Source organism: Tenrec ecaudatus, chromosome 2 (genome assembly GCF_050624435.1).
Source record: "Tenrec ecaudatus isolate mTenEca1 chromosome 2, mTenEca1.hap1, whole genome shotgun sequence".
NCBI lineage: Eukaryota > Metazoa > Chordata > Mammalia > Afrosoricida > Tenrecidae > Tenrec > Tenrec ecaudatus.
In genome coordinates, this window is record NC_134531.1 from 287,074,205 (window position 1) to 287,095,998 (window position 21,794).

At 39.7% G+C, this 21,794-nt stretch overlaps 1 protein-coding gene across 16 annotated transcripts in view; it reads left to right on the plus strand.

Annotated features, from left to right (window-relative positions):
- The window catches only part of ZBTB20 (zinc finger and BTB domain containing 20), a 968,716-nt gene that overhangs the window by 670,436 nt on the left and 276,486 nt on the right, over positions 1-21,794 (plus strand). The window lies entirely within an intron of this gene.

A 21,794-nucleotide genomic window follows, 5' to 3' on the forward strand; every position in this document is an offset into this window, starting at 1 on the left:
AGTGGTATGTTTCTTATAAAAATATTTATGGAAAAATATTCTAAACTAAGAGGAGTATAAAGAATAACCTGATACAACGATATGCCATAGCCCACAATTAAACAATTGAATTATTTGAAATATTTTCCTGCACACCTGTTTCTATATCTTATTGTATAGGTATAAATTATAATCAGTTAAAAATAGACATGCAAATCAAGTAGACAGCTTGATGCAGTTTTACATAAGTACACATCTAAGGATGACCACCCAAATCAAGATACACAACATTTACAAAACCTCAGAAGAATAGTTCGTGCCTCCTCGCAGATGATAATTGCCAGAGCTTTCACAAAAAGTTAAAAACAAGCAAAACTATTCTCTCCTCTCTTACCATGGAGTTAGTGTTTCATAAGCCATATATTATGTCATGAATTATATGCTACTTATAAATTAAAGTTTACGGATTGTCTTGCTCATCACCAGACAACTTACAATAGCATTTTCATAAACATATGTTTACAGAGGTGGAATTGCTAACCTATAAGTAACGTGCCTTTTCAACTAGGTATTGCTACACATCTCTCCCAAAGTGGTGGTGGTAGCAATTTATCTTCTCACTAGCATTCTGTAAGAGTAATACTTTCTTCATTTACTTGTATCCATCTGGTAGGATTAAATAGCATTTAATTTAAAATTGTATTCATTTATGGCCCCTTAGGATTTCCTGCTTCCCATCTCTCTATTGGGTTGTTTTGCTGTTCTTCATATTTGGGAGTGGATTTGATGTTGTAGTTTGGGCTTTTGTTATTATTGTTTTAATATGTTAGAACTGTAAACTTTAGGCTACTTTTATTGAAAATATCTTTTCTCAGTTTGTGGTTTCTTTTTCAACTGAACTGTGTCTATAGTGGATTTTTCTAAAGGCTTCTCATTTTAATGCAGTTAAGTGTATCGATGTTTTCCTTTGTGATTTGTGCTTGTATGCCATTCCAGAAATTTTTGTGTACCCCCAAGGTCATAATGAAACCTTCCTCTATTTTCTTAAAGTTTTGCCTTTTATATTGAGGTCTCCATCCCTCCTGGGGTTTCTATGGGTCTAAGGTACTTTCCACGTGAGGAGGAGCACCTAGACACAGTGATTAACAAACACTCAGCAGCTTGAACCCACTAGCCACGGATGGACAGTCTTCTTCCATAAAGACTGTGGCCTGGGAAATCTCATGGACAGTTCAACTCCTGAGTCACCATCAACTCAGTGGCCTTGGGTTTGGTTTGGTTTTATTTTAGATATGTACCATTTTATTCAATTCATTCATTTTGCCATGTGGGTAGCCAATTTTCCTATCGGCATTTAATCAATCAGTCATTTAACCACTAATTTACAATGCCATGATTTTGCCCACATCAACCCTGTTTTTAGGATCTCATACCCCTAACCAAAAAGCCAGTGCCTCCGAGTCAGTTCGGACTTCCAGCAACGCTATGTAGGCTTTCCAAGAGAGTAAGTCTTTACGGGCGCAATCTCACTCCTGCCCCCCGCCCCGAACTGCAGGAGGGTTTGAAGTCCACTCTTGAGGTGAGCAGCCCAACATGTAACCCACAGTAGAGCTCCATTCTTACATCCCTGCAAACTGTTATCCATCCTTGTGCTGACACCACAGTTCCTCAACTGCTGGTAAAACCCTTTGTCAGGGGGGCAATTCAGACTCAGTGGCCTCCTATAGCCCAGAGTAAAACCGCCCAGAAGGCATGCAAGGCTGTGCTCTGTAGAGAAGCCTATCTTTCTTCTGTTGAGCACCTGGTGGGTTTGACCAATCATTCTTTCACCAAGATGCCCATCAGGTCGCCTTTCATTATCTCAGCTTTATAATGGCCTTGTTATTTAGTCAGCAAGTCTCTCTCCTTTTTCCTGGTCTGCAACCTCTTCTTCCATCCTCCTGGTCCTTTCCTTTTTTATATGAATTTCATGGTCCGTTGGTCAAGATTGGCAAAAGGTCTGCTGAATTTCGTTTGAAATTAAATTGATCTTGGAGAATAACTTATGGAGAATTGATGTTTTTATATAATGTTGCCACTTACTGCCTATTAACAGACTACATGCCTCTCTTTACTCAGAGCCTCCTTTACTCGGTGGTCCTCAACCTTCCTAATGCTGCGACCCTTTAATACAGTTCCTCGTGTTCTGGTGACCCCACAACCATAACATTATTTTCATTGCTACTTCATCACTGTAATTTTGCTACTGTTATGAATCGAGCAACCCCTGTGAAAGGGTTGTTCAACCCCCAAAAGGGGTTGTGACCCACAGGTTGAGAACCGCTGCTTTACAGCTTTTAATAAGTTTTATCATTTCTCCACGTAGTTCTTGAACCTTGACTTATATTTTTCCTCTTATAACTTGATTTTTGTACTATTGTATGTAGGATTTTGTATGTATAGATTTTAGCGATTTTTGTGTTCTAGAATTTATATAAAATTTGTGTTTCATTGCTAATTGGTCATCATTAGTATATATTGAACAACTTTGCCAAATTCTCATTAGTTTTAGTGGCTTGAGTGTGAAATCACTTGAAAATTCTACATAGGCGTATGTATTATTAGAAAAGCAAAGCGCACTGCCATCTAGTCACTTCCAACTCATAACGACCCTGTAGGACAGGGTAGAACTGAACGAGTCACGTGGGTTTCTGGCACTGCACGTCTCTATAGTATTAGCAAAAGGCAGCAACTTAGTTCTTAAGGGTCCAATTTTTTTCTCCTCATATTACCTTGCAAGATCTCTGTTAAGTTGAATGGAAGCAGTGATAGTTAATAAGATTTTTCTTCTCCTTACTGTAGTGGAAGTGGTATGAGTATGATTCTTATTGAGAATGTTCATAGATGAAAATTATTAAAGGGAGTCACCACCGTCTACTTCTAATGTGCTTTTTTTGTTTTGTTTTTAGAATCAGGATGATAGTTGAATTTAATCTACTAAATGTTCTACATCAATTATATAATAAAATTTCCCACTGATATACTAAAATGTTATAATACATGTCCTGATATTAACCATTTCTTACATTTCTAGAATAGACCCATTGTATTTTTACACAAGTAATACACATGTTCTAAATTTGTTTGCCAACTGCTTCCTCCCTAGGATCTATTTTTATAAATACCCTATGCCAACTTTTTTAACAATAAAAAGCTGGCATTTTTTAAAACCAAAAAGCTGGCAGAGCAGCACTTTCCAAAATACTTCCCAGGTAAAGGATGCCATTGGCAAACAAGTATAGAAGACCCTTGTTATTTGTGCAAAAAATGTGTGTGTGTGTGTGTGTGTGTGTGTAGTATGTGTGTGTGTTTGTGTTCACTGATATGTTTAATTTGTTCATATTTTATGGGAAGTCTGTTTTTATAAGTACCTTTTATTTCCTTAATTTTTACTGTGGAATCTTGGCATGGCAGTGATAAAGCTCTATCATCTCTACCTTCACGTTGAGAACTGCCGCTGTGGGTTTCCAAGACCGTAGCTCTCTCCTGGAGGAGAAAGCCTCATCTTTCTCCCACAGAGCATGTGGCGGCTCTAAGCTGCTTTGGGTGCCCGTCGAGTTGTTGAATGGAATGTTAGCTTCACATATTTGTGTTTAAACAGATACAGAAATGGTCATCGTGTGCCTTCATTGTTAATGTGTAATCATATGTGAATATATAGTTTAGTTATTGCCATGCCCACCATGGTTGTGGGATTCTGGCCTTCTAAAGGGCTCACTTCTCTGGTTGCTGCTTAGTCTCTCTTAGTAATATTTTAGGGAAGGCCTTGGATGATACTCTAATTTTTGGTATGTTTAAAAATGTCTCTAGTTTGTCTTGTATGTGAATTAATAATTTTCTGGTATTTTAACTCAGCATTTTGAACATGTGGCTCAATTATATCTCTGGCTATTGTTCTTTCTACAGTTGTTACTTAAGAGCAATATGCTATAAATCTATTTTTCTTTTCTTCAGATGTAACTTGTCTGTTCCTTCTGAAATTATTCTGCATCTTTGATGTCTTGTAGTTTTTCGGAAATGTGTCTTGATGTTCATTTATCCTTTTATCTGAGAACTCCAGTTATGGAAAATTCATATATATTCATTTCTTTCTCCTGTAAGTTTTAGAAGACATATGTTGGTGTTGTTTATCCAGTTACCTTAACTCAACTGCTCTTTCATTGATTTAAAGAAACTTTTTATTTGGTTTATTTTATATAATTTTTTCTGAGTAAATTCCATAGCATTACCTTCCAGTACACTTAATTATCATCTTGAAATTAGCCAAGCTAAAGTTATCCCATCTATGATATATTTGGGTCAGTTAACCTATGTTTTATTTTTAAGATGTTCAATTGCTTCTTTAGGTTATTCGCTTGTGTTTCATGTTATTATTTAGTCATTTTTAATATTTTATAGATATAATTCCTTGATCTGTGAATATTCCTTATTCTTTAAGATCATTGTTAGAAAATCACATTAACTTGGAGTTAACTTTCTGATTATTGGTTGTTTTTCCAAACATTAGCTGTCATGCTGTTTTAGAATTTTGTTTGTGGGTTAGTACTGAGAATAGACTTTTCTCACCTGTTTCCAAGTTTTGTTTATTTTTCCTTCTCATTCTTCTTTGCATCTCCCTTCCTATTTGCAGTTGCCTTTATCTGACTCCTTGGGTTCTTATTGCCAATTCACATCTAAAAGTGCAAACTCTCACTTTCTCTTATACAAAGCTGTCTCTGCTATTCCACCTCTCAGGGTCATATATCAGGGGCTGTTGTCACATTCAGCAGTTGGCCAAGCTTTCTGCAGTCTCTCCTTTGATGAGGCCTTCTGCTCCTATGAAGGTTTATAGCTTTGGAAGCCCAGGAGGGCAATTCTGTCCTATCTTTTAGGGTCAGACTCTCCTGGACGGCAGTGAGTGAGTGAGTTGAGAACTTGACATCATTATGCAGGCTCAGGCCCTTCATTTCTTATGTGTGTGCTTCTGGGTACAGATTTTAGCAGTCATCTGTCTTCTGTCCCATTCATTGCCCTGAGTTTCTGTTCTATTTCTTCCTTATAGAAATGATTATCTTCTCTTTAACTCTGAATCTGCCCTTTTCTGTTTGCTCATGTTGTACTCACAGTCAGTTAGAATGTTAGGTCCTAGGGCACAGTTCCCCAGAATGTCCCCACTACTGAAACTAACTGCAAGCTTGGGGGGTTCCAAAAACTCCTTTCTGATTCAATAGTTTGCTAAAACTCAGAGAACGCACTAAAAGCTTCAATACTCACAGTCTGATTTATTACAGTGGCACACACAGGACGGAATCTGAGAAGGCTGCAAATACAAAGCCTCCACTGTCTTCAGCATGTGGTATCCTCTTGGGCTCTCTGTTTGACAATGCACATGAAGTATTGCCAATCCAGGAAGATCAATCTAGCTTTGGTGACAAGAATTTTCATTGTGACTTTATTATGTAGACATGATTAATTAATGGATTGTTCATCATTATCTTGAGTCCAGTCTCAACCTTCCCAGTCCCTAACGGTCAAGCTGGTACCAAATAGACCAAGAGGACCGACATGAATTGGCTCATTAACATAAACTACAAGGTATAGTTCACGGTGAAGAAAGTGGGTATTCCTTATCACTCAATAAATTCTAAGGTCTGGAGTTGGGCAAAAAGTCACATCTCTATTTGGGCCAGACCAGAACTTTAACACTCATTGCCATCAAGTCAATTCCAACTCAGTGGCCTCGTGTGTCAGAGAGCTATGATCTATGGTGTCTTCGGTGACGCTCTTTGTAGGTAATAACCAGGACTTTTTCCTGAGTAGACCTAGATTTCTGATCTTTCTATTTGCAATCAAGCATGTTAACTGTATTCACTCAAGAATTTCAAATACTTTATTCTGGATATTGTAAGCTTTTTCTTTTTTTTTTCCCCCAGTTGATAATGTATCTTGAACAACATTCTTTGGATTTTACCTTTCTTTTACTTAGCTACTTCATTTAAAAATATAAATAACATTATTATTATTATTATTATTGCATGCTTAGTTGTACTAGAAACTGAGCTTATATATATTGTCTTATTCGGTCCTCTCTATAATTAGTTATTTTATTTATATATATAGACTAGGAAAATAACGAAGCAAAGGTTAGATAAATATCCCATTAAGAAAGACTTTATAACTAGTAAGAATTAAGATGTGAATGTAGGTCCTTCCATTACCATGTTTACACTCTTAATAAAAACCTTCTAATTAGATATTCTGTGTACATGTGTTTTAGTACTTAGCCTATGTTATGGCTTTTGATTATTTAGTTAAATGAATGCATGGTATTGTAAAGGATATATTTGGTCCTACTTTATAGAATCTTATATTTCATGTATATGTTATTTTAAATGTCATGTGTATCTATAGAATGAGGGAGTTTATTTTACTTATATATCTTTTATGCTTGGTATTTTCTGCCTATGTTTTTTCTTTTTTTAAGATGATTATGCTTCATTTGTTTCTGATCAATATAGTATTTTGGAAATTTGAAAGCATGGTTTATTCTTCTAATAATGATTACTCTTAGTTTTTTTAACCATTGAGACTTATTTTCTTTAGTTGCCATCATTGTTAATGAAACTGCATATTATATGCAATGAAAACTTATATATTTTAGACCCGTCGTTCATTTATTTTCTCCTGTCATCTAATTTCTCTCTTTCTCTTGTCCTCTCTCTCTCTCTCTCTTTCTCTCTTTTTTGATAATATGATCTGATTTAAGATATAAAATATTATAAGTTTTTATGAAATAACAGTGAATAGGATACTCACAAGAAACCAGGCCATTTATTGTGAGTAGTAGGAGTTTTTATTTAGCATAATGTAGATGCTTAATAAATATCTGTGGCCTGTGTAGTGAATGAACCTGTTTTGTGTACACTCCCACGCATACAGAAAAAAAGATGTAACTGAGAACTCCTTAGAATCTCCATGTGTTCCCAGATAACCCACCTATTCAACTAAACCTTGGATTTTATAAACTATTCAAACTTCATAGGATTTAATAAATACTCTATCAGTTCTCTTGTTCATAAAACATGGGCTCTGTGAACTAACCCTTTGCAATCAATGAGTCTCTGTCCAAGTGAATTCTACTCATTGTTATGTCTGTGTTTGCCTCCTCTGCCTTATTCCACTCCCACAAATAATAAATATATTTGGAAATTCCCATTTTCACATCAACAACTACAGTTAAGTTTTCACTTTACACCTACTGTGAGATTCCTGAATGTGCAGTAATGATTAAGTAGTAATAATTATATCACTCAATTTCTAATAGCCTATATTCTTCCTAGAATTGTTCATGTTATTTACTGTCTTAAGTAGAGTCAGTTTAAAGTAGGCTTTATTGCTTTATTTTTTAGGTGTAGTTTATAAAATCTCTAGCAATAATCAAAGATATTCTTTATATAAATTTGCTGGGAAAATTGGGTTTTTAGTGAATACCTATAGATATTACCATGAAACCTAATGTTGGCTTACAAAATGTTGTAAGAATACTTTACTTCCATTCTAGCAAAGCAAATTACATAAAACCATATAGATTAACAAGAAAAAATCCAACTAGTATAAAGTGGGTCATTTGCGGATGTGTACATTTTATGGACATTTTAATGACCCATTTGATCAATTTATAAGAAGTACACATTATTCATATTTGTAAGAACTCTCCAGCCTTCTATTTGGAATAACTTTAGCAGTCGTTTCTCCATAACATCAGATTGAAATTAAACTGTCTTTCTAGCTGTTTATATTCTTTAAGTTATAACAATACTTTTCATCATTCTCAATTTCAAAGGCACTGAACTAGGAATCAGGAGGCTTGGTATCTCATCTCTCTTCTGTCACTTACCTAGTTTTATGACCTTGGGCAATTAATTCATCTCTTTGGGTCTGTGTGCTAACTTATAAAAGTAAAGATTCGGACTTGATATCCAGTAAATCAAACCCCTTCCAGTGCTCATGGACTAGTATTCTGCATTGTATCTCCTTGTTTATTATATATAAATATACAGATATGAAAGTATAACAGCATTTGGATTTTATTCAGCAGTAAGCTCAGTGTTCGCATAATTGGCAAGGAAACCTTGCTTTGGAGCATAGTCCAGGCAGACATGATGCCGTGGTGCCAGGTGAGCTGAGCTGAAACCCTGCTGCAGTGACAGAGTCAGAGAGGAGATGGAAGCAAGCGATACAAAGATGCTGAGATGGGTATTTGTTCAAAAGGAATAGTGCAAAGGAATATGCATATAAATACAAATATGTAATAAACATATGAAAAATATTGTAACCCGCTGCACTTAAAGACTTGTTTATAAAACTATTTCTCAATTTCATAACAATTACTTATATGGAAAATATATAGCACAAACTTCAGGAGAATAGCCTAGATTGAGGTAGAACAAATGGTTACACACTAAACTACCAGCCAGAAGAGCTTTTCCCAAAAGGTCACAGCCTTAGAAACCCTATGCAGCGGTTCCATTCTGTGTGTGGGGGACATGGAGGGCCGCCACAAGCCGGAGTCAAATCAGCGGCACTTAACAACACGATCAAGGAATTTTCTTTTAAATGGGCCATCTTTTGAACAGTAATTTCATTTCTAGAGCCCAGTCTATGTTTACCTCTGCCACAATCTGTAGGAAATGGAAAATCAGACAAAGATGATGTTCATCACCCTATTTAAATCATTTTAAATGTTCAAAATTAGAATTTTCAAAATTTGGATTTTTGACATTGCATATCTATCATTGCAGGATAATTATATGAGGGGGTGCTCATAAGATAATGCAACTGTGAACAGATTGTGACCAAACAAGCAAACACACTTGCATACTTAACGTCCTAAATTAGAAAAATGATTGTATGCGGTTACAAGGGGGAAATACATTAAAACGTAAAGAATAGTTATCTCTGTATGGTGGAGTTAAAATTACACTTATTTTTTCTTTTGCCTGACTTTTCTCAGTGCTCTAAAAATAGTATGCATTGCTCTATAGATTTCAAGAATAAAAATTTTAATAAATAGCAAATCATCTAATTAGTGTATCCAAATTTTGATAACAATTCAATTTAGGAATACTTGTCTGCTATGTGTTTCTGCTTAAAGTCATTTAATGTTTTCTCTTCTAATGTATCAATCTTCTGAGATGGCTGGGATAGAGATTTTTCATCTTCCCTAACTTCAGTACCCTTTCTGGTGCCTACTTTTTCCTCCTAAGCTCCTTATTCCTTTTTGGATCCATGTATGTTTGCTGTAGGTCATCAGCCTGACGTTGACATTCCAGAACCCAATTTTCTTTAGTCCATCAGTCAGTTCTGACATTAATATGCTCAATTATTTACATGTATATGAGATCATCTCTTATCTCAAGGGAACAAACCTAGATCACTCTCTATGTTTTCAGTTGTTTTTAACTGCAGGATTTTTCTTATTGTAAATATTTGGTAATCTAATAATAGCTTTTTGAGTAATTGAAACATGAAAATGAACTAAAGGGCAAAGCCAGTATGTCACTCTAGAGTCACTTTTATTGGGTAGGATGAAGTTCTACTGATAAAATTTATTAGGCACCCATCTCAAGAATAGAATCTCAGCTGCTCCATGTAAGAGTGAATAAACATAACAACTTATTTGGATTGGTACCCAGAATGTTAGCCAAAAGCACCCGACTGAATGCCAGAAAGAATAAACCAGATAAAGTTTTATCGGCTCAAAATATACAAGTAACTTAGTCTTTCCCTTTTTAGCAAAACTGTATAAGGTGAAAATTCAATCTTCTTAAAAATCTAAATTCCTTACACTAGCCCATGGCAAAGTGCTGGAGTAACTAAAAATGTCCAGACCTCAACCCCTTTGTCTTCGTCTGCCAGGAGAATGAACCACTCACTCGCCCTCAGGCCTCTACTGAGTGTTAACCCAGAACCATTTGTACACAAGCCCATCTCTTTGTCAGAGCTGGTGAGTCTAGTGGGCGCAGAGGCTGTGTCTTACTTATCTTTGTTACCTCAGGGGCTGGCAAAGCTCAGGCATGATTGTTGAATGGATTAGCAGCGTCGTTGTGATGAATTTGCTATCTGTAAAATGTTTGAAGGAGAAAGTTATTTGGAAACAAAATTTACTTGTGTACGCACACCCTGGATATTATTATATAACCCAATTATACTACTATTTTGATAGTTCTTTATTAATGATGATATTACCAACTAGTGGACATCTCTGAGAGCAACATATTTTTAAAACATTGCATTTGTTCGTTTTAAACAACAAGGCTAAGAGTGAAAGTGTGTAACTCTTTAATAACGAATGTGCCATCCATGGCGAGTTACTAAATCTGTCTGCCTCTCAATGTCCTCATCTGAAAGAAGAGAAAGATGCTGTAATAATATTTAGTACATGGTTCTTGCTGTGGAGAGTGGACAAACCATTGCGTTTCAAATAGTATTATGCCAGGATCAACTCGTGGGCTCTCCTCACCAGAGTGCCTGCCTCCCAGGGCAGGTGGCTTTGCTTGCACATGTGTCTTGAGGACTGAGGCACCATGTAAGGTATGGGGATAGGGCTCTTACTGGATAGCGAATGAGAGCTTGGAAGTATAAAGCCAATGCTTTTCAGGCGTTCATTACATAAAGTTTTTAAAATGTTAATATTTGAATTCAACCTTGAGAGATAATAATTCAGTGAGTTTGCTCTGTATTGGGGCCTTAAAACTGGATCTTTAACATGATCCCCTTAGAGTTCTAGTCAATCTGGTTCCAGACCAACCTCTGAGTCAATTGGTATTGAGTCTACATCTCAGCCTTCATCAAGGATGATCTCCAACTCCATGGTAGCATTCCTCCAGACTCGCCCAACGGAAGGCCTATGTGGCTGTGCCACCAAGAGCTTTACTGCTCCCGCCTCATGTTCCACCCCACTGGAAGCAAGAAGAGAACAGGAGGACTGGCCCATTTGGGAAAACCCTGAGTAGCCACGGCAAACAGTCCACTACTTTGTTTTGTTTGGGTTGATTTTCTTGCCAAAGTGAACTGGCTTGAAGTAGGTGTTAACTTGGGAAACGGGAAGAAAGTAATCTGCAAGAGAGAAAAAAAGGAATCGATTAATGGGGCAGTGGGCAGGGTAGCTATTGGGGGATTTTATGAGTAATTTACCATCTATACTCAAGTATAAGCCAACCCGAATATCAGTTGAGGAACCTAATTTTACTACAAAAACTGCATTAAAAATGTGCTTAGAAACTCAGCTTTTACACGAGTATATACAGTAAGTTGTTGAATACAAAATTTATGATCTGATATTTAAACCCCCATCTTATTCACAATAAAAAGTTATTTAGAATAGGCATATACATATGTAAATATTTTATATATGACAATGGAGAAATAGATCTATGTGCATACATTTATAGGTTTAGTATTAAGGTAGCAGAAGGACATTGGGCCACCACTTAAGTACTCCGTCAACACAAGAACACTTTGTTCTATTAGCCTGGAATTCCATGATGCTCACCTTTCAGACATGATTGCTGAAGATAAAGTGGGTGCATAAGCAAATGTGGTGAAGAAAGCTGCTGGTGCTCGGCTATCAAAAGATAACAGCATCTGGGCTTGAAGATAAACAAGCGGCCATCTCGCTAAGAAGCAATAAAACCCACATGGAAGAAACACACCAGCCTTTGTGATCACGAGGTGTCGATAGGATCAGGTATCAGGCATCAAAGACCCAGAACAAAAAGTCACATCATTGTGAATGAGAGGGAGTGTAGGCAACTAGACATCCCCTTACAGAAGGGTCACAGGAAGGACACGAGCCAGTCAGGGTGCAGTATAGCACTGATGAAACATACAACTTTCATCTAGTTCTTTAATGTTTCCACCCCACCGTACCCTCCACTATTATGACCCCTATTCTCCCTTACAAATCTGGCTAGACCAGAGTATGTACATGGGTAGAAATGAGAGCTGGAAGCACAGGGAATCCAGGACAGATAACCCCCTGAGAGTAGCCATACCAGGAGGGGAAGGGGAAGGTGGGGGGAGAAAAGGGAAACCAATTACAATGATCTACCTATACCCCCTCCCAGGGGGATGGACAACAGAAAGTAGGTAAAGGGAGACATGGGTCAGAGTAAGACATGAAAGAAAATCTATAAACGATCAAGGGTTCATGAGGGAGGGGAAGTTGGGGAGGGAGGGGAAAAATTGAAGATCTGATACCAAGATCTCAAGTAGAAAGAATATGTTTTGAAAATGATGATGGCAACAAATGTACAAACAGGCTTGACACAATGGATGGATGGATGGATGGATGGATGGATGGATGGATAGATGGATGGATGGATGGACTGTGATAAGAGTTGTACAAGCCCCTAATAAAATGATTTATTTTTTAGAAAAATTATTTAGAAAATAAAACAAAGTGAGCTGTCTGGAGAGGCGGCCTGAAACTTTAGAACAGTAAGTTGATCCCCATAATGGAGATAATAGTAGAAATAGTAGATGGCTGAATATATTGACATTTATCTTCTGTTTTTCATGGAATTGCTATCTATTGAACTTAGATGAATAAGCACAATTGAAGTGCAAAGTGTTAGATGCATGCTTCGACTTAGTCGATGCATTTTCACATTGAAACAATTAGGATGTATTTAAAAACATTCTGCTTGCAATACTTTGTTCTCCATTTCCTACAAATCAAATTAGTGAGGAGTAGATTTGAGTTTGACATCATTTTGAAAATATTTTCTTTTTCTTTTTTTAATTTCCTTAGTATTATATTTTTACAAAGTTCAAAACACAACCAACTGTGACTAAATTCATAAAAACAAAACAAAAAGCTCAAAGTACAAGAAAATGAAAAACAGCACAGAGCAATCTGCAGTAGAGCAACATAAATCCTACCTCACAAATATAGTTGTAATAACATACCTTATCCATGTCTGATCAATTAATAACAAATACTTATTCAGAGGGCAAATAAATCAGTCTTTTAATTTGATTTAGAGTCTTAAAGTTACTTTATTACTTAAAGCCCAAATAAATAGGGAAAAGCAGCCAGATCTACGTAGAAAAATCTTGACCATCTCCCGTTTCCATAATGTAGTGGACAAAAGTGAAGAAAGAACATAAAAGGTGTTTTCCCTGCTTGCTCTCAAAGCATACTAGCATTTGTTTTTAAGTGAAGTCGATTTGTCCAGTTGCCTACAGATGGGCTTTGGGTCTCCACTCTGCACTCACCCTCATTTACAATGATATGATTTTTTTGTTTTTTGATACCTGATCCCTTCGATACCTCATGGTCACACCGGCTGGAGTGCTTCTTCCATGTGGGCTTTGTCAGGGGTCTCCACATGGCATCGTCAGCACCCAGGGCTGCATCAGGGTAGGTCCATGTGGCTTCTCCTCAGGGATGTCTCTCAGGAAGTGAGCCTTGCCAGCTGAGGCAGAGAACTAGCTGAGGAGCCACACACCGATCTTAACATCAGACAACATGAGACCAGAGAACAAAAAAGGCAAGGCTCATGGAGCCATTTATCTCTCTGCCCTTCAATTAATCCCACATGTTTTTATCAGCCTGTTTGGCACAATAAACCTTAACTATCACACAAACTAAGAAAGACTAGGAAGAAACACCTGGTGACCACTTTGTAAAATAGACTTAAAAAATCCTTACACCTCGTAATATGTATTAGACTTGGTTGTCGAGAGAAGTGAAACAGTGACACTTGTCTATGTACAAGAAAGCGCTTTTTATCAAGAAGGCATCACAGCCCCTTCCACCTCGAGGGTAGTTGGCAGCCTGATGGTAGCCAGGCCCTCTTCAGACTCACGTGATTGTAAGCCAATGACACGGTCTGCCACTGGAGACAGACAGAGTCCCGGCAAGGATGAAGCTAAAGGACAAGAGCGGAGCAGTTTCCAGTGCCTGTCACTCTTCAACAAAATGACACACCTCAAGGAAGTATCATGAATCTACCACTTGACTGAAAAGTTTGATTCCATCCCTACCTTCTCTCAGGTACCATCAAATTCACCTACAATCTAACGGCCACCAACCACCCCTTGTCAACCCGGCACCTGTACGCAACTCGTTAACCATACACATTCTCTCAACCAAGACAGGAAGAACATCAGGTTTGTGCCTAAGAGAATACAACTAAAACATGTACAGCCAAATTGCATCAGCCCCATCTAAATCTTATATTCCATAAGTGAACAAAACAAAAATATTCTATCCCTAACAATTACGATTTTGTGAACACCTACATCGCTAACACTATAGTCCTATCAACAGCTTTCCTCACCCATGAACGTTGTAAACCAGCCACTTCGTGCTTTTATCTGCCACTGTCCTGAGCATCCAATTTCTAAACCCAGTGCTCTCGGGAGTCACGTATGTTCTTTGATGAGGAAAATCTCCATTCCTCTTGGAACCTTGTGTCTGTATCCATAAGCTGTCCGTTCTAGAGCAGGTCATCCTGTAAGTCAGCAGGCAAGGTGCACACGTTCACAGGGTCAGACATCGTCCTCTTCATCCAGTCTGGCTCTGGTCAACTCAATCATAGCCATGCCAAGCTAAGTCAGTGGGTGCCTTAGTAAACTAGGGAGTTCACATGACTTTCCCATTTCCAACAACCAGCCCCTTCACATTTTGGAAAGCTCAGGTTCAGACCAACCAGCCCACTGTCCCTCCTCTAGTCCTCGTGAACCAGGTCCATGGTATCAGTGGCTGGACTCAACCCATCTCTCAATTGGTGTATCCCATGCCCTCTCCCCCACTTCTCTCCACTGGACAAGTGGATTCAGGTCATGACCTAGCAAGCATTTCAGGTTGCCCCGAGGTTCCCTTTACTGGTCAGTTCTACAGGGCAATGTTCTCTCCTGGGTACAGAGTTTTCCAGCCGCTGGGCATCCACAGGAAAACTGCTTATGAAAGATTAAAAAACTCACAACTCTCTTTTTGCTTCTGTCCCTCAGCAGTACTAGATGCCTTTTCTTAGCCCTCTTACTTTTGATTTAAAACAAAAATCTGTCCCTTTTGGAAATTCCTTACTCCTATTTTCTTCTTTTTTTAAAAAAAGATCAAATCCAACTGTAAAAACGGAAGTGCAAATGTACAAGCTCCCTTTAATCATTATTTCCAATATTCATTTCTATCACAGGTAGTAGGTATCAATATAATCCTAGTACCATCAGCTAAACATAATGTTAACACAACCCTTTTTAAAAGTCTCACATGTAATCCTTTCTCATCTAGACTATCTTATTCATATGCAATATGGCCTTAGGTCCCACTGGCAGGATCAAACTAGGGACCTGGCCCTCCATCACTCGTTGTCTGAGTAGCTTGGCTCTTGCTTCAAGGAATTGAAAAGTGGCATTTCTCCCTGAGCCAGATTTAAGAGCCATTATGTTTCTTTACTCCATTTAGGAATAAACAAAGACAGCTTCTTAGGCATCAAAAGTTTCACTTCCCATGCCCTTCTCAGAAACCAACCGAGTAAGCCACAGGATCATATTGCTGCCCACAGGAGAAGGAAAATCCAACGTCACCCCTGTGCAATGAGGCCGAGGTCAGACAAACCTTCACTCCCCATCTTTAAGACTTACCTCTCTAGCATCTCACTCCCACAGTACCAAATTATATGAGGCTGGATTTTCTAGAGAAGCAAGCCAGTGAAACTCATCCAGGTATAAGAAAGAACTCTATATGAAGAAGTAATTTCATAATAAGCAGGCATCCCAGCCTGGTCCAACTCAAGTCCATAAGGCTGGTGCCACCCAGGGCCTTCGTTGGACTCACCTAACTAGAGGCCAGTGATGCAGAAAGGCGAAGCAGGAAGCAGGGCGGTCACAGGCCTGTCAGGGTAGCGGCACATGGAACCAAGGTTGGTGGGAGCATGGCAGGGTGTGGACACCTCTCAGGGTCAGGTGGCCCACATGGGCTGCCACTGTAGGCAGACTCAGAGTCCCAGCATGGATGAAGGGGAATCGCAAAGAGGAGCAGCTCGCAGTGCTGCTCACTCATACAAAAGGCCCCACTCCAAAGAGGGGTCATCAGGCTACCATTTGATCGACAGGTTGAGCTCCACCCAGCTACCATCAAGTTGACATAAAATCATACCACCGCACAACAGTTCGGTCTAAAGTGATCCCGGAACTTGCTGGACTAGGCAGCAACAACCCCAGCAAAAATGAGGGCAGTCACATCTCTAGCATTGGAGAGTTGTGTTAAACACATGCAATGATAGGTTTAACCAATCTGAAGTGGTTAGCATTTAATGGTGGCAGTGGTGAGTGTTACATCAAGAGAAATGTCAGACGGCACAATCATAGAGGTAGGGAAGCAGAAATAAAGAAAAAAATTAAATCATTTTATTGGGGACTCGTACAATTCTTATCACAATCCATATATACATCCATTGTGTCAAGAACATATGTACGCTTGTTGCCATCATGATTCTCAAAACATTTACCTTCTACTTGAGCCCTTAATATCTGCTGCTCATTTCCCCCCTCCCTCCCCACCAAGAAGCTGTTTACAGGAAAGAGTCACAGATTTTTATCCTGGGATTTTTTGATAGAAAATACTATTTTACCTTTATAACCTTGCCCTATCAATTTGTAACCCATTTAGAAATTGTCGCTGTTGTTAGTTGCCACCAAGTGGCCCTTGACTCCTTGTGGCTCCATGTACAATGGGATGAGCCTATGGGATCCACAGGCTCCTCGTAGCTGCTTTTCTGAGGCTCATCACCAGGACTTTGATCCTAGCCCATCTGAGGCCAGAGGCTCCACGGAGACCTGTCCGGCCTCCTAGCAACCTGTACTCTTCCACTGACAAACAAGTGGAAGCTGCCTTGCAGGCACATTGACGGGGAATCACATCCAGGACCTCAGAATACATATTTACAAATACACTTTGCACCAGTGAAGTACATATTTGAATGAGTCCAGTTTGTGAATGCAAATGATCGTCGTCATCCACATGGAAGATAAATTGGACTTTGGAATGTGGTCCAGTAGGTCTAATTCCTCTTTTTCTTTCTCTCTCTCTCCTATACCGCTTTTATAGTTCTGGAAGTATAAAACTTGCACATGGAAAGGCAGGGGGAAGACAAAAGAAGAAGGGCAGGAAAAGGAGAGACAAGAATAAGAGTATTAGAATCAGTGTGCTTCTCCGGAAACAGCAGTGGTGCGCTGTACAACGTTGTCTTTGGTAACTACTTCAATGCTTGGTCTGTGGAAAGGACCCTTTAAATACTGGGTGAATTAGGAAAAGCGATGCTAAGGAAATATCTTTGTAGCACCAAGGACACAGCTCAACAACAGTATATTTTAGTAGCCAGACAACAGCAAACTTAGCTTTGGGCACTAATGTCCCTTTTGTTAGGACAGCTCTAAGTAGAACGACAGCCGGCTCTATTCAGAGCTGAAGGAGACAGCCAACACCCGGGACCTGACTGGCCTTGAGTCAGCGAGCCGTAGAATGTCAGAACTGGATGGAACCATGAAGATTTTCTGATCCAAGGACCTCCTTTCTCAGCTGAAGAAGCTGAATGTTTTGCCCAAACACCTACTAGCAAAGTTGTTAGTGCCCAAACATGAGTTTCCTCATTCTAGCCAATTTTTTAAAATATGACACCATACTGTCCCCCGGACTGTCTGTCCCCTAAACCCATTAAAAAGCCCATTGCTGTCAAGTTGATGCTGACTCGTAGTGACCCAATAGCATAACAGGACAGGTCCAGGGCATAAAAGTGGTGAGGCAGGTCCAGGACGTATATTCACAGTGGTTCCTCCCCTTATGTCTAAGAATGCAACAGAGCATACAGCAGTGCCTTCTGTTACAGTCATCCCACTACCTATTAAAGGACTTCCCATAGTGCCTAAAGGACTACAATAAAGAGATTCTTCCTTGATTCTTAAACTCTTTTATTTTTCATTTAAAAAAATTAAGTACTTTAAATTATTATCAACCATGAACAACTCGTCCAAATTACTTTAACTTCTTTTCAAGTGATTCATAACTGAAGCACAGGCTAGAGGGAATGAAGAATACAGAGCCATTCTCTTTTGATGGGGGAGAAAATGAAGGAAGCTTTCTGCCCTTGTGGCGTTAACCCAGGTGGGGGTAAGGCCAGGTAGCTTGTGGCAGTGGGATTCAGAACACACCAGAAACCACTCAAAGTGATGAATCTTAAGAGAAGAGGTTAAGTTGTGAAGAACAGCTTAATAGAGGCGTCAGAAAAGAGAAAGCACTAAAGAAAAAACATCGCTCACTCACTCACTGCCACTGAGTCTCTTCCAGTTCACAGCATCCGTAGGGAACCCAGCAGAACTGCCCCTGTACTTCTTTATAAGAGTGGAAAGACTTTATTTTTCTGCCGTGGAGAGGTGGGTGGTTTTGAACTGGTGCCCTTGCTGTTAGCAGCCCAGTGCAGAACCACTAATCCACAGGCTCCTTGTCATTTGGTCTTTGTGTTCACTATTTACTGTTTGTGACATCTTTGTGCGGTGAAGAAGCCTTTTATTCAGGCCATTCCTGTCCTGTGACAAGTAATAATGGTACCACTAAGGAGTAACTAGAACTCCTTGAATCAAGGACTGGTGACACCCAGGAAAGAAAAGAAGAAAGCACTTGGAAGGTAGATACCATCCTGATCTACCTAAGGAATGGAGGCCTTGTTGATGGGAGTTGATGGTGAATTAAACTGGCATACCAGGAATTTTTATAAATGATTTTCCCATGCTCCATTGAATCTGTGGCTGAGACTTTAGTTGTATACCAGCTGTGCGTGCAAAATCTCATAATTATTCTTACTGTATTAAGCATTTTATAGCAATTTTAGCTCTAAAATGCTATGCAATACTTTTTATGCAAGTGTACCAGACATGTAAGCTGTTCCAGTGAAAACATTTCCTTTCATTGAGACACGTGGTTTCAGTTTTCCAAACTTAGCTCTTTGCATCGATGGAAGAATCTTTAGGACAGACATTGGGTTTGGGTGGGGGCGGGATTTCTTTTTTTCTTTTTTGATGGTTGATGTTTTCCTCTTCATTTAGGGGGAAGGGTGCAGTCGAATTTTCTCTTGTTTGCTTTGTGTCTTCAAGCAGCCTCAGTTCTCATCAGAAGAGGGGTATTTTACTAATTGCATGATACTGCTATTAGCAAAGACTGCTGCAGAGCAATGCTGGATTCCTCACAACCTGTCCTCCTGAGAAAGGCCCTGGCAAGGAGTATAGGCTTGTCTCTGCAGACCTCAGGGGTGTAATGACAGGCAGGCACAAGGACTTGGATTTAACCTCTCTGCAGAAGGCTGACACCTTTAACACTGCCACACATGCTGCTACGCCCTGCAGTGGCAAGTCTTGGGCCTGAGCCCAAAGCCTGGTGTGGAGTTTGAACCCTTGGCATTCTGGCCCAGGGCCAAGTGCTATCAATGGAACCCCACTGACACCTTTAGTTATTCTTCCTAGATTAGGATAGTAATTTACTTGTCTCTTTGATTTCAAGTGTCTGGTTTTGTTTCCAGATGCCTCCCAGCTCATCTGTATTCGAGGGGTTTCAAAAGACTTTAACCTCATTGGTTCATTCCTTTGTCAGTTCCATTTGGTGAGCACAGGAGGGCTATGGCAACTAGAGAGCAGCCAGGGAGGGGGTTGTGTGCGTGTGATGCAGGGGGCATGTGGGGAGGGCTCGGGGAGACTGCAAGAATACATGAAAGACATATTCTCCTTCAGAATATCAGCTATTACACCAGAGCTCACCGGGATAGAGTAGAACAAGAGGTGATGTGTAGGACAATGTAGTGAAAAGTGTCATCAGATAGGTTCATGTACAGAAGCCCTCCAACCAGTAGTAATCTCAAAGGCCCCCCCCCAAATGATGATGATAATGTGAAAGCGATGGAGAGACCATAGACATTTTATCCTAATGCCGATAAGATATTAGCACTTGGATTTTAACATGCTTTGGTAGGAAAAGGCATTTATGCAGGGGTGTCATTTTATGTTTACAAGGGCCTGTCTAGCACTGTGTATTGATTTTACTGCAATTTTTCCCCCAGGACCCTGTAGACAGATAATTGCTAGAAACGCCCATCATCAGCACAGCAAGGAGCACAACCATCACACTAGGAAAAGGGTCCACCCAGGACCCTGCGAGCCTGCAAGCGGGCGCCAAATGGGGAAAACAGTCACACAATAGCACAGGCGGCTCTGACTCCAGGCAAACACACACACAACACCCCGTGTAGCCACTGCACTGAGAAAATACCCACAGCCCCCTGTGCAGTCATCACACATCAGGAAAATGCACATACGACACCCCTATGCAACCATCACACCAGGCAAACGCACAGGCATAAAATGCTAAGTCAATAGGAATGAACAGCTCATAAAAGCCTACTGGAATAGATTACATCACAGCCAGGTACATCTGTTCTCAGCACTAACCATTATCGTTAGCTTAAAATGCTCAAAATCACAGCGCATCCTCAGGTCTAGGGACAGATTACTCCAAGAAGATTCGGCTAAATATATTTAGCAATGCAATGAAGGGGACCTCTACTACATTAAAGTGATGCATTTTGCATCTCAAAGGCTGTCAACTGTATTTAGAGGAACTGTGTGATTGAAGAGCAATGCTCTAGGATGGGAGAGACTTTTTTTTCACTGGCCTTTCCAAATCTGGTGGGGATTTTCACCCCAACTTGAGTGAAGTGTGCAATTGCATGGGCAGCTCTTGGATTTGAGAGGTGACTTAATAAAAACAGAATTGGGAATACCTTTCATCTTGCGCTACAAAGTAAGCCACTGAATCCTCTTTTAAAGCAGAAATCTCCAGTGGTATGTCATATCTAGAGGTCTGAGTGAGGTCAGACTTCAAGCCGCCAACTTGAGATGGAGTACGTAGTAACTACAGGCTGGCTTCACAGAGCCGTCTACCCAACTGGGGGGAATAAAGGAAGCACCGCCTTTTCTTTTGCCAGTGCCTTCTTGTTATCCTCCTGCCTTGGTCTGTGATGTTACCCTAGCTGTGTGACACAGGGCTGATGGCCCTTTACGGGGAAACCTGCACACCCTTCTGAAGACTGGCCCAAAAGACTGGCTAGAAAGAGTTTCAGGCTTTCAGTTCCATGTTTCAATTACAGTGGCGTTTTGTGTTTCTACTGAGTGAGAGAAGTTTCGAGCTAGCTTGTCAAGAATGATTTACACCATAATTCTAGGAAAAAACAAATGTGAGTGACTGAGATTTTGAAAGGGAAGAGAAGTGGGGAAGTGCCAGACTAAACGAATCCTAAGTAAATAGGGTGGGTTTGGGGTATTTGTATTGTTGTTGTTTTTTTCTGGAGTCTTTTGTTTCTTTTCTGTTTGTTTGCTTGGGTTTTGGGGGTCCTTTGTTTTGGTTTTCTAACAAAAGCAAAGAAGTATGTAAGGGCAATGAACATCAAACTGAGGGACTAGGCTTACCTGCCCGCCAGTGTTATGTAAATTTGCCCTCACTTTGAAATGACTGAGCAACAATTTCTTCATCACAATCAGCTTCAAATGCAGTGTTTAAATCTTGAAAAGGCTTGTGCGCCCTTTTGTGTGAAAGTAAGACTAAGCAAGAACCGCAGGCACCTGTTCCAACTTGCCTACTAATTCAGATCTAGAGAGAGACACACTGAGGAACTGTCTCCTGCACAGCCCTGGACACTGCATTGTGGGAACACAGCAGAGCCGCCCCATTTGTCCCACGTATTCAG